At 40.2% G+C, this 14482-nt stretch overlaps 1 pseudogene across 1 annotated transcript in view; it reads right to left on the reverse strand.

Annotated features, from left to right (window-relative positions):
- LOC110498749 (zinc transporter ZIP11-like) overlaps positions 1–14482 on the reverse strand; it is a 155166-nt pseudogene that overhangs the window by 127781 nt on the left and 12903 nt on the right. Inside the window, exon 3 of the transcript XR_016489369.1 lies at positions 12336–12494. The product of XR_016489369.1 is annotated as a zinc transporter ZIP11-like (transcript). The remainder of the gene's footprint in view (positions 1–12335; positions 12495–14482) is intronic.

The raw sequence follows: 14482 nt of genomic DNA on the forward strand, positions 1-14482 counted from the left end.
TTGGCCATTGTGGACTCCAATCAAGCTGTAGTGAAATCTCAAGGAGGATCAAAGGAAATTGGATGCACCTGCGCTGAAAAGGGGTGTGAATACTTACCTAAATGAGATATTTCTACAGTGCATCTGGAAAGTATTCAGACCCCTTGACTTTTTCTACCTTTTGCTATGTTACAGCTTAATTCTAAAATTGATTTTTTTAAATGTTTGCATCAATCTACAAACAATACCACATAATGACAAAGCAAAACTATGATTTTTTAACATTTTTGCAAAAACTTTTTTTTTTTATATGACATTTACATAAATATTCAGACCCTTTACTCAGTACTTTGTTGAAGCACCTTTGGCAGTGATTACAGCTTCCAGTCTTCTTGGGTATGACGCTACAAACTTGGCACACCTGTATTTGGGGAGTTTGTCCCATTCTTCTCTGCAGATCCTCTGAAGCTCTGTCAGGTTTGATGAGAAGCCAAGGCTACATCTCATAACTGTATAAACTTAGACCTGGCTGATCTGTTATGTTCAAAATTCTGTGGAATTCATAACATTGTTGGACAGGTTTAAATGCTTTTGTTATTTGTACCCATAGAGCCAGTTCTTTTTGTCTACAGCTGAAGTCAGAAGTTTACATACACCTTAGCCAAATACATTTAAACTCAGTTTCCCACAATTCAATTTTCTGGAATTTTCCAAGCTGTTTAAAGGCACAGTCAACTTAGTGTATGTAAACTTCTGACCCACTGGAATTGTGATATAGTGAATTATAAGTTAAATAATCTGTCTGTAAACAATTGTTGGAAAAATGACTTGTGTCATTCACAAAGTAGATGTCCTAACTAGAGGTAGACCGATTATGATTTTTCAACGCCGATACCGATTGAGATTATTGGAGGACCAAAAAAAGCAGATACCGATTAAAATCTGCCGATTTTTTAAAATGTATTTGTATTAATGACAATGACAACAATACTGAATGAACACTTATTTTAATTTAATATAATTCATCAATAAAATCAATTTAGCCTCAAATAAATAATGAAACATGTTCAATTTGGTTTAAATAATGCAAAAACAAAGTGTTGGAGAAGAAAGTAAAAGTGCAATATTTGCCATGTAAGAAAGCTAATGTTTAAGTTCCTTGCTCAGAACATGAGAACATATGAAAGTTGGTGGTTCCTTTTAACAAGTCTTCAATATTCCCAGGTAAGAAGTTTTAGGTTGTAGTTATTGTAGGAATTATAGGACTACAGTAAAGCAAAAAAGTATTTAGTCAGCCACCAATTGTGCAAGTTCTCCCACTTAAAAAGATGAGAGGCCTGTAATTTTCATCATAGGTACACTTCAACTATGACAGACAAAATGAGAGAAACAAATCCAGAAAATCACATTGTAGGATTTTTAATATATTTTTTTGCAAATTATGGTGGAAAATAAGTATTTGGTCAATAACAAAAGTTTCTCAATACTTTGTCATATACCCTTTGTTGACAATGACAGAGGTCAAATGTTTTCTGTAAGTCTTCACAAGGTTTTCACACACTGTTGCTGGTATTTTGGCCCATTCCTCCATGCAGATCTCCTCTAGAGCAGTGATGTTTTGGGGCTGTTGCTGGGCAACACGGACTTTAAACTCCCTCCAAAGATTTTCTATGGGGTTGAGATCTAGAGACTGGCTAGGCCACTCCAGGACCTTGAAATGCTTCTTACGAAGCCACTCCTTCGTTGCCCGGGTGGTGTGTTTGGGATCATTGTCATGCTGAAAGACCCAGCCACGTTTCATCTTCAATGCCCTTGCTGATGGAAGGAGGTTTTCACTCAAAATCGCACGATACATGGCCCCATTAATTCTTTCCTTTACACGGATCAGTCGTCCTGGTCCCTTTGCAGAAAAACAGCCCCAAAGCATGATGTTTCCACCCCCATGCTTCACAGTAGGTATGGTGTTCTTTGGATGCAACTCAGCATTCTTTGTCCTCAAAACACGACGAGTTGAGTTTTTACCAAAAAGTTATATTTTGGTTTCTTCAGACCATATGACATTCTCCCAATCTTCTTCTGGATCATCCAAATGCTCTCTAGCAAACTTCAGACGGGCCTGGACATGTACTGGCTTAAGCAGGGGGACACGTCTGGCACTACAGGATTTGAGTCCCTGGCGGCGTAGTGTGTTCCTGATGGTAGGCTTTGTTACTTTGGTCCAGCTCTCTGCAGGTCATTCACTAGGTCCCCCCGTGTGGTTCTGGGATTTTTGCTCACCGTTCTTGTGATCATTTTGTCCCCACGGGGTGAGATCTTGCGTGGAGCCCAGATCAAGGGAGATTATCAGTGGTCTTGTATGTCTTCCATTTCCTAATAATTGCTCCCATAGTTGATTTCTTCAAACCAAGCTGCTTACCTATTGCAGATTCAGTCTTCCCAGCCTGATGCAGGTCTACAATTTTGTTTCTGGTGTCCTTTGACAGCTCTTTGGTCTTGGCCATAGTGGAGTTTGGAGTGTGACTGTTTGAGGTTGTGGACAGGTGTCTTTTATACTGATAACAAGTTCAAACAGGTGCCATTAATACAGGTAACGAGTGGAGGACAGAGGAGCCTCTTAAAGAAGAAGTTACAGGTCTGTGAGAGCCAGAAATCTTGCTTGTTTGTAGGTGACCAAATACTTATTTTCCACCATAATTTGCAAATAAATTCTTAAAAAATCCTACAATGTGATTTTCTGGATTTTTTTCTCTAATTTTGTCTGTCATAGTTGAAGTGTACCTATGATGAAAATTATAGGCCTCTCATCTTTTTAAGTGGGAGAACTTGCACAATAGGTGGCTGACTAAATACTTTTTTGCCCCACTGTATTTCTCTCTATACCATTTGTATTTCATTAACCTTTGACTATTGGATGTTCTTATTGGCACTTTAGTATTGCCAGTGTAACAGTATATCTTCCGTCCCTCTCCTCGCCCCTCCCTGGGCTCGAACCAGGAGCACAACGACAACAGCCACCCTCAAAGCAGCGTTACCCGTGCAGAGCAAGGGGAACAACCACTCCACGTCTCAGAGCGAGTGACGTTTTAAACGCTATTAGCGCGCACCCCGCTAACTAGCTAGCCATTTCACATTGGTTACACCAGCCTCATCTCGGGAGTTGATAGGCTTGAAGTCATAAACAGCGCAATGCTTGACGCACAACGAAGAGCTGCTGGCAAAACGCACTAAAGTGCTGTTTGAATAAATGCTTACGAGCCTGCTGCTGCCTACCACCGCTCAGTCAGACTGCTCTATCAAATATCAAATCATAGACTTAATTATAACATGATAACACACAGAAATACGAGCCTGAGCTCATTAATATGGTCGAATCCGGAAACTATCATCTCGAAAACAAGACATTTATTATTTCAGTGAAATACGGAACCGTTCCGTATTTTATCTAAGGGGTGGCATCCATTAGTCTAAATATTCCTGTTACATTGCCCAACCTTCAATGTTATGTCATAATTACGTAACATTCTGGCAAATTAGGCGGCCCAAACTGTTGCATATACACTCTGTATATGACTCTGCATGCAATGAACGCAAGAGAAGTGACACAATTTCACCTGGTTAATATTGCCTGCTAACCTGGATTTATTTTAGCTAAATATGCAGGTTTAAAAATATATACTTCTGTGTATTGATTTTAAGAAAGGCATTGATGTTCATGGTTAGGTATACATTGGAGTAACGATACGCACCACATCAATTACGCAGGACTACGCTAGATAAACTAGTAATATCATCACCATGTGTAGTTAACTAGTGATTATGATTGATTGATTGTTTTTTATAAGATAAGTTTAATGCTAGCTAGCAACTTACCTTGGTTTACTGCATTTGCGTAACAGGCAGTCTCCCTGTGGAGTGCAATGAGAGGCAGGTGTTTAGAGCGTTGGACTAGTTAACTGTAAGGTTGCAAGATTGAATCCCCCGAGCTAACAAGGTGAAAATCTGTCGTTCTGCCCCTGAACAAGGCAGTTAACCCACCGTTCCTAGGCCGTCATTGAAAATAAGAACATGTTCTTAACTGACTTGCCTAGTTAAATAAAGATTAAATAAAGATGTAAAAAAAAAAAAAAAAAAAATTTAAAAAAAAAAAAAAAACTTTCAAATCGGTGACCAAAAATAACGATTTCAGATTGTTATGAAAACTTGAAATCGGTCCTAATTAATCAGCCATTCCGATTAATCAGTCGACCTCTAGACCTAACCGATTTGCCAAAACTATAGTTTGTTAACAAGAAATTTGTGGAGTGGTTGAAAAACAAGTTAATGACTCCAACCTAAGTGTAGTCAACATTCCAATCAGAAATTGGGAGAACACTAATTTAGAATGTGCCTGTGTGTGTGTGTACACGCAGAACATTGATAAGAGGGAGTAGGCCTACCTACTTAAACATTGAGAGCATTAATAGCTGTATTTTACAGCCAAAACGTTTTTAGTGTAAACTTAAACGATTAAAACCAGATAAAAAAGTATGTAGGAAAGATAATGGAGCTATATATTTTAGGACAAAAAAATCACCAAAATTAAAACCAGACAGTCAGGGAGAATCTAAAATTCAATAAATGTAAGATTTCTTTATATAATGTCAGATTGCTTATGCTGTGTTTCATGCTATGGCAAAAAGTGTACCATTGCAGAAAAATTGTTTTAACTACATTTTGCATACTGCCTCTGGCAAATTGTGTAGAATTGAATTAAATTAGCTTTAAAAGAGCAACATTTTGTCTCTGCGAGCCTTTCAAATCTCCGGTCAGAGCCCGCGCCAATACTTTTAGACTTTCAGTGAGGTAAGAATAAATACTGGAAAGTCTTACACGAGAACTTGACCAATTATCAACAGATACCAAGTAGAAAGTACAAGGCACTTTCTAAAAGGTGACAAATTAAAATGTCGCCAAAAATAAGTTACACCCCACTAGTTGAGGAGTCTTGAAGGCAAATTAGCATAATTGCTAGCCACAAGAGAGAAGAGGGGGAATAGATTCCAGTTCCAGGGTAAATCTGATGGTGTGACAAGGAGAGAGGGGAGGTTAATGAGGTGTTCCTCTCCTCCTTACAAACATACATTTTCTGACACATATTTTTTAAGACACCCCTGCCTCTCAGTTAGATGGGTGTGTTATTAGCCATCAGGAAGTACAGGGAAAGTCAAAAGCAGAAGACTTGGCCGAGAAGAAGTGCAGAGAAAAAGTAATGAGGTCCTTTTAGATAAGCGTTAAATATTATTGTAATTTTAAGGGGTGGATAAGCTTTAATATTGTGGATAGATTGCTGCTTCCATCAATGTAATTCATTTCCAATCCCCCATATTTTTGGGGTAAATATATATCCATATAAAGTTGAAGTCGGAAGTTTACATACACCTTAGCCAAATACATTTAAACTCAGTTTTTCACATTTCCTGACATTTAATCCCAGTAAAAATCCCCTGTTTTAGGTCAATTAGGATTGCCACTTTATTTTAAGAATGTGAAATGTCAGAAAAATAGTAGAGAATGATTTATTTCACCACATTCACAGTGGGTCAGAAGTTTACATACATTCAATTAGTATTTGGTAGCATTGCCTTTAAATTGTTTAACTTGGGTCAAACGTTTCGGGTAGCCTTCCACAAGCTTCCCACAATAAATTGGGTGAATTTTGGCCCATTCCTCCTGACAGAGCTGGTGTAACTGAGTCAGGTTTGTAGTCATCCTTGCTCACACATACTTTTCCAGTTCTGCCCACAAATATTCTATGAGATTGATGTCAGGGCTTTGTGATGGCCACTCAGTTCTATTTTGTTTCAACAGACCAGAGGATATTTCTCTAAAAAGTACGATCTTTGTCCCCATGTGCAGTTGCAAACCGTAGTCTGGCTTTTTAATGGCAGTTTTGGGGCAGTGGCTTCTTCCTTGCTGAGCGGCCTTTCAGGTTATGTCGATATAGGACTTGTTTTACTGTGGATATATACTTTTGTACCCGTTTCCTCCAGCATCTTCACAAGGTCCTTCGCTGTTGTTCTGGGATTGATTTGCACTTTTCCCAACAAAGTACGTTCAGCTCTAGGAGACAGAACACGTCACCTTCCTGAGCGGTATGAGAGCTGAGTGGTCCCATGGTGTTTATACTTGCGTAGTATTGTTTGTACAGATGAAGTTGTTACCTTCAGGCGTTTGTAAATTGCTCCCAGGGATGAACCAGACTTTTTCTGAGGTCTTGGACAATTTCTTTTGATTTTTCATGTCAAGCAAAGAGGCACTGAGTTTGAAGGTAGGCCTTGAAATACATCCACAGGTACACCTCCAATTGATTCAAATGATGTCAATTAGCCTCTCAGAAGCTTCTAAAGCCATGAAATCATTTTCTGGAACTGTTCAAGCTGTTTAAAGGCACAGTCAACTTAGTGTATGTAAACTTCTGACCCACTGGAATTTTGCTAGATTATTTCCCTTATAATTCACTCTGTCTGTAAACAATAGTTGGAAAAATTACTTGTGACATGCACAAAGTATATGTCCTAACCGACTTTCCACAAATTTATTTTTATCAAACTATAGTTTTGGCGTGGTTGAAAAAGTGCATGTAAACTTCCGACTTCAACTATATAATTAAATAAATAAATAAATAAATAAATAAAGGTATATTCTAAAAAATTTTACATATATATACACACACACACATAAACATTCATACATATACACACTTTTTTTTAATATACCTTTATTATTCCCTGAAAACCCTATCACCCCTCCCCCAATTGGAATAAACTAATAAACAATAACACCTTAGGCTTCTACCTTCATATTATACACATTTTACAGACAAAATCTATTTTACAATAGTTATATTTAGTATGTTTTTAGTCCTTCCTCTATTTCTAATGTCCATCCAGTTTGATTTCTATTTGTAACTGTGCTATTTCACAACATTTATGAACCTATATACATTTTACAGACCCCATATGCTTTACATTGGTTATCTTGTTGTTATTAATCCCACCCTTCATTCCCCTTCAACCCCTCCCATCTATCTCTTAACACCATCCATTTTGAATTTCTATTTGCCATATATTTTTCAACTGTGCTGTGACGCTTCACAAAAGTACTGAACTGTTCTATTCTCATAGCTTCTACAGATTGTAAATTACAGATAAAAAATGTTGCTAAACAGTTATATTATTGATTGATTGACTATGACTTTTCAAATCACCCAGTATTGCTATCTGCAGCGTTAGTTCTAGGTAAATGTTGCAATTCTTCAGCCATTCCTGGACCTGTGACTAAAAACGAGCTACATATGGACAGTACCAAAATAAATGATCTAATGACTCTGCTGGGAAGATTGTATCCTCAATAATTGGAAGTAATTTCCTAAATTCATCAAGTGCAGCGTCTGGATGCTCCTTATTAATCACATCAGACCAACAAATATTCATAACATCATCCACTTAAGAGTCACAGCAAAATATTTTGTATGATCTCTTATATACCATTTTATGCCAAGCTTCTGGAACTTTGGAAATCCTGGATATTGCCACTATATTGTGATCACTGCATCCAATGGGTGCGGACACAGCTTTAGAACAAGGTTCTACAGTATTATAAAAAATGTGATCAATACATGTGGATGATCTTGTTAGTGTAGTGGATACATACAGTGCCTTGCGAAAGTATTCGGCCCCCTTGAACTTTGCGACCTTTTGTCACATTTCAGGCTTCAAACATAAATATATAAAACTGTATTTTTTTGTGAAGAATCAACAACAAGTGGGACACAATCATGAAGTGGAACGGCATTTATTGGATATTTAAAACTTTTTTAACAAATCAAAAACTGAAAAATTGGGCGTGCAAAATTATTCAGCCCCCTTAAGTTAATACTTTGTAGCGCCACCTTTTGCTGCGATTACAGCTGTAAGTCGCTTGGGGTATGTCTCTATCAGTTTTGCACATCGAGAGACTGACATTTTTTCCCATTCCTCCTTGCAAAACAGCTCGAGCTCAGTGAGGTTGGATGGAGAGCATTTGTGAACAGCAGTTTTCAGTTCTTTCCACAGATTCTCGATTGGATTCAGGTCTGGACTTTGACTTGGCCATTCTAACACCTGGATATGTTTATTTTTGAACCATTCCATTGTAGATTTTGCTTTAGGTTTTGGATCATTGTCTTGTTGGAAGACAAATCTCCGTCCCAGTCTCAGGTCTTTTGCAGACTCCATCAGGTTCTCTTCCAGAATGGTCCTGTATTTGGCTCCATCCATCTTCCCATCAATTTTAACCATCTTCCCTGTCCCTGGCTGCATCTCTGATCAGTCTTCTCCTTGTATGAGCTGAAAGTTTAGAGGGACGGCCAGGTCTTGGTAGATTTGCAGTGGTCTGATACGCCTTCCATTTCAATATTATCGCTTGCACAGTGCTCCTTGGGATGTTTAAAGCTTGGGAAATCTTTTTGTATCCAAATCCGGCTTTAAACTTCTTCACAACAGTATCTTGGACCTGCCTGGTCTGTTCCTTGTTTTTCATGATGCTCTCTGCGCTTTTAACGGACCTCTGAGACTATCACAGTGCAGGTGCATTTATACGGAAACTTGATTACACACAGGTGGATTGTATTTATCATCATTAGTCATTTAGGTCAACATTGGATCATTCAGAGATCCTCACTGAACTTCTGGAGAGAGTTTGCTGCACTGAAAGTCAAGGGGCTGAATAATTTTGAACGCCCAATTTTTCAGTTTTTGATTTGTTAAAAAAGTTTGAAATATCCAATAAATGTCGTTCCACTTCATGATTGTGTCCCACTTGTTGTTGATTCTTTACAAAAAAATACAGTTTTATATCTTTATGTTTGAAGCCTGAAATGTGGCAAAAGGTCGCAAAGTTCAAGGGGGCCGAATACTTTCGCAAGGCACTGTATATGCTGACCTTGTTATTATTGACAGTAGTGATGTGAGAGAGGGGTTTGAATGCCATTAAGTGTAATCACTCCCTATTAAAGGTTTTCTGCTTCACTAAGTCACATCAACATCCTATTGTTACATGGCAGCAGATACTCCCATTTAGATGGCAAATTAGATTATATGATATTGTTACATACAGTGGTTTCCATTCTGTACTAGCGCAGTGGACCATCACTGGTAAATGTATCAAAAAGGTAAGTAGGATGGTGCAATGAGGCCAATCTTGTAACCTAAACCATTTGCAATTGGTGACAAATTGATGTACTGTCAGCTAAAAAAGTAGGAAAAGTAGGCTATTCCTTAAACATCATCCTAACACCCTACATACATCTTTTCACAGCGATTACAGGCTTTAACACACATCATTACGGTTGTCCCCACCATCCTCTTCCTCCTCACCTCCATCTCTCTCCCACTACATCTCCTGTTCCTCTCCCCTGGTTTCCCCAGTGATGACAGTGGGAGGACGGAGCAGAGTGGAATCGGGGGGGAGACGCAGGGGTCTTGGCTGTGGGCTGGGGTGCCCCTCTGGGGGGTTGGACCAGGCTGTTTGGACAGCTGCTGGTGTCAATTTTACTGGCTCCTGGGCAAACACTGGGCCCTGAATGATAGCAGGAGAGAGGGGGCGTGCAGATGGGTGGTGGAGGCAGTGCCAGCCTAGCGGCAGCAGCACCCGAGTCTGTCGACCCCCGTTCTGACCCCCCTCAACCTGGTGATAAGGCTGCCCTGTACCTGGAAATCACTGTATCTGCATCGATCTCTCTCTCTTTCTCTTCCCTATCAACACTACTGTTTTCCCCAGTCACGGTCTTTTGTGCGCCAGCAGCGTTTCTAGGATAAGGGAAAACAAACGTCAGGTGGTTGGGTGACTGCGGAGCAAGCTGTTGCAGGATTAAGTGTCATAGGACCATGAACTGTATCTCCGTATGTGGGAGCAAGGGCTTTGTCAGGGAGATGATACTGACTTAACTGGACCTGGTCAAACACTTTCAAACAAAGCCACAGCTTTGCACAAGGTACAAGTCGGGTAACAGGATGTTGCCCCACGCAATGGGAGTGTTGCATCATGGGAGATAACATTAGCTCCCATCCATAGCTTCCTGTGGCACACAGCCAAGGGCCAAGTGTGCACAATGCCAACATGTTCGGCCCTATTTTGATTTGTTTAACACTTTTTTGGTTAATACATGATTCTATATGTGTTATTTCATAGTTGTGATGTCTTCACCTTTATTCTACAATGTAGAAAATAGTAAAAATAAAGAAAAACCCTTGAATGGGTAGGTGTGTTCAAACTTTTGACTGGTCCCCAAAAATATATGGGGGATTGGAAATGATGCAGTCAATGACATTGATGGAAGCAAAAATCTATCTGCAGGATTAAAGGTGATTTACCCCCTAAAAATGTTTTAAATATACAGTGCCTTGCGAAAGTATTCGGCCCCCTTGAACTTTGCGACCTTTTGCCACATTTCAGGCTTCAAACATAAAAGATATAAAACTGTATTTTTTTGTGAAGAATCAACAACAAGTGGGACACAATCATGAAGTGGAACGACATTTATTGGATATTTCAAACTTTTTTAACAAATCAAAAACTGAAAAATTGGGCGTGCAAAATTATTCAGCCCCTTGACTTTCAGTGCAGCAAACTCTCTCCAGAAGTTCAGTGAGGATCTCTGAATGATCCAATGTTGACCTAAATGACTAATGATGATAAATACAATCCACCTGTGTGTAATCAAGTTTCCGTATAAATGCACCTGCACTGTGATAGTCTCAGAGGTCCGTTAAAAGCGCAGAGAGCATCATGAAAAACAAGGAACAGACCAGGCAGGTCCAAGATACTGTTGTGAAGAAGTTTAAAGCCGGATTTGGATACAAAAAGATTTCCCAGGCTTTAAACATCCCAAGGAGCACTGTGCAAGCGATAATATTGAAATGGAAGGAGTATCAGACCACTGCAAATCTACCAAGACCTGGCCGTCCCTCTAAACTTTCAGCTCATACAAGGAGAAGACTGATCAGAGATGCAGCCAAGAGGCCCATGATCACTCTGGATGAACTGCAGAGATCTACAGCTGAGGTGGGAGACTCTGTCCATAGGACAACAATCAGTTGTATATTGCACAAATCTGGCCTTTATGGAAGAGTGGCAAGAAGAAAGCCATTTCTTAAAGATATCCATAAAAAGTGTTGTTTAAAGTTTGCCACGAGCCACCTGGGAGACACACCAAACATGTGGAAGAAGGTGCTCTGGTCAGATGAAACCAAAATTGAACTTTTTGGCAACAATGCAAGACGTTATGTTTGGCGTAAAAGCAACACAGCTCATCACCCTGAACACACCATCCCCACTGTCAAACATGGTGGTGGCAGCATCATGGTTTGGGCCTGCTTTTCTTCAGCAGGGACAGGGAAGATGGTTAAAATTGATGGGAAGATGGATGGAGCCAAATACAGGACCATTCTGGAAGAAAACCTGATGGAGTCTGCAAAAGACCTGAGACTGGGACGGAGATTTGTCTTCCAACAAGACAATGATCCAAAACATAAAGCAAAATCTACAATGGAATGGTTCAAAAATAAACATATCCAGGTGTTAGAATGGCCAAGTCAAAGTCCAGACCTGAATCCAATCGAGAATCTGTGGAAAGAACTGAAAACTGCTGTTCACAAATGCTCTCCATCCAACTCACTGAGCTCGAGCTGTTTTGCAAGGAGGAATGGGAAAAAATTTCAGTCTCTCGATGTGCAAAACTGATAGAGACATACCCCAAGCAACTTACAGCTGTAATCGCAGCAAAAGGTGGCGCTACAAAGTATTAACTAAGTATTAACTAATTTTGCACGCCCAATTTTTCAGTTTTTGATTTGTTAAAAAAGTTTTAAATATCCAATAAATGTCATTCCACTTCATGACTGTGTCCCACTTCTTGTTGATTCTTCACAAAAAAAATACAGTTTTATATCTTTATGTTTGAAGCCTGAAATGTGGCAAAAGGTCGCAAAGTTCAAGGGGGCCGAATACTTTCGCAAGGCACTGTAAGTGTGGCTTGTAACTCACCCTCTATCCAACCCTCATCCTGTCGTGATTTATTTTCCCGCCTTTACCTCATTTCCAACAGGTAGACCTACATTTTATTTGTCAAGCACTTTAAATTGTAAATTGCATTTGTTCTAAGAAATGTGCTATATAAATAAAGCTTGATTGATTGATATTACCTGTGGTGTATGAGCAAACAATGTATAGAGGCCAACCTCTTCGGCTATTGTGTTTGACATGACAGAGTGGTATGTGTGAACTGAATGTGTGAATTAAGTTCATTTCCGGGAGGCTGCAGCACCAACAAGACTCACCAGAGCAGGCATCATGAGGTCAACCAGGTAGACGAAGGCCGCGCCGAGGGCAACACCCACCGCCACAGGGACGAACGCAAACGAGCCATACTTTCCCGAATCCTCTGCCATGTCTATCGCCGGTGCCAGCAACGACCAATAGGACACCGCCAACATCAGCTGAGGGCGAAGCAAAAAGGAAGTAACAGTTAGCAGGCACTATTATTTGCTGTGTGCAGTCGGCTTCTGCTCGGAGTGGGGAAGTTCAGTTGGACTCAAAATAAAAAAGCTAACAGAGAAAGTCCTCGGGGGATCTCACTCTTTTGGAATAGGACTGTTGTGCAATGATAAAGGTGACCCCCATTCCCTCAGCAACATTTGGCATGAATTTTATGCAATAACACAAATAACGAAAAGGGACAGAGGACCGAAAATAAACACTGCCTCAAATTCACACGTCCTCTGGAATACGTCACAAACACATCCCTATAGGCCCTGGCACTTTCCTCCTGATCCAGCAGGGAGTGTGAGTGTGCATGTGTGTAATGGCTCTACAGTGCTAACATTTTGGTCGCACACGCTCCTAAATATTTTACTGTGCTACCTGGAATTTTAATTTGGGAGCATTGTGCTCCAAAAGGTATTGTAAGAAATGTCAGCACAGAGCTGTGTGTGTGCTGTTCAGTTCAGTTCACAAAGCCCCACAACATCCAACAATGCACTACTCCCCAATAGCTTGATCAAAGACATTCATTCCACCTTTTACTAGGGAAGAGCTAGCCTTGCTGACGCGACCCACATGACCACACAGCAAGGAAGAGCTGTGACTAGCTGGTCAGGGAAGGAGGCCATTTGTTAATGCAATATTCGCTCAGAAATTAAGCGGATGCATTGATTGGTTCTCTCAAATGTTTTTTCTTCCTGGGGTGTTGGAGACCTCTCCTTGTTTGGATTTGAAAATTCAACAGATGTAATGGAAGGGGCCAGTGCTCGGGGGATGCGTGTGGATATGACTGTGGGTGTTTGAGTGAGAAAGACCCGGAGGAGAACCAACCAGCAAAAGCCCAGTGCACTTCATTATCAACGCATCATGCTGACAATATGAAAATAGCTTTTCAAGACTCTGAAGTCAGGACCGGAGGACTTCGAGTTTGGAATCAGCCATACTTGGGGCGAGCAGAGAAAAAATAAGAAGCAACGGCTGCTGACAGGAGTGTGTTGCTTGTGAGTGTCTGTCTCAACAGTGGCATTATGCCGCTTACTCTGGGAACATAAGCAATAGCTGAGTATCAAACTCATGGCAAGAACAGGATTGGTCACCAGCCAACTCTCTTCAGGCAATGGGTTTAGACATGGTTCTGAGTCATCAACATCACTTATTCCTTCATGGTACCTCCGGTACCGGAAGGGGGCACATGTCATCTGATGCAACACTATCACTCTCCTTTTTGGTAAAATAGCCCTTACACAGCCTGGAGGTGTGTTTGGTCATTTTCCTGTTGAAAAACAAATTATATACATACACACACATACTGAACAGAAACATAAACGCAACATGCAACAATTCAACCATTTTACTGAGTTACAGTTCATATAAGGAAATCAGTCAATTGAAATTAATTCATTAGGCCCTAATCTATGGATTTCACGTGACTGGGCAGGAGCACAGCCACTCAGAATCAGTTTTTTCCCACGAAAGGGCATTATTGCAGACAGATTATCTCCTCAGTTTCATCAGCTGTCCGGGTGTTGGTCCTCTGTGTACTCAGCAAGAGAGAGAGAGGAGCGAGTGAGAGAGGAGGAAGAGCGCTTTGACACTGGGAGAGATGGATGTGGTAATTAGCTACAGGTAACGAGCGTGCCAAGTTGCTTATTGATTCAGGTGTCATGAATGGCATGCCCGTCTTTCAGGAGAAACCGTGCTTCTGAAGCTTCTGCATCATACCCAGATATGGAGCTGTCAATAAAATGCTAAACATTCCTTAGTAGAAGAAACTTGAACAAGAACAAAATGAGATAGAAAAGTGTGAACCATAGTGAAGGAAGAACTGAGGTTTTTGTTAATCTCTTTCTTCACACAAGGTTGAAATTGAATCAATGATGATCTTACTGGATACAATAGCCGATATTGCAATCCTTCATGGGGTGAAAATTGGAATTTGAAATTA

The sequence above is a fragment of the Oncorhynchus mykiss genome, chromosome 20 (assembly GCF_057628025.1).
Source record: "Oncorhynchus mykiss isolate SJ-2025 chromosome 20, ASM5762802v1, whole genome shotgun sequence".
In the NCBI taxonomy this organism is placed as follows: domain Eukaryota; kingdom Metazoa; phylum Chordata; class Actinopteri; order Salmoniformes; family Salmonidae; genus Oncorhynchus; species Oncorhynchus mykiss.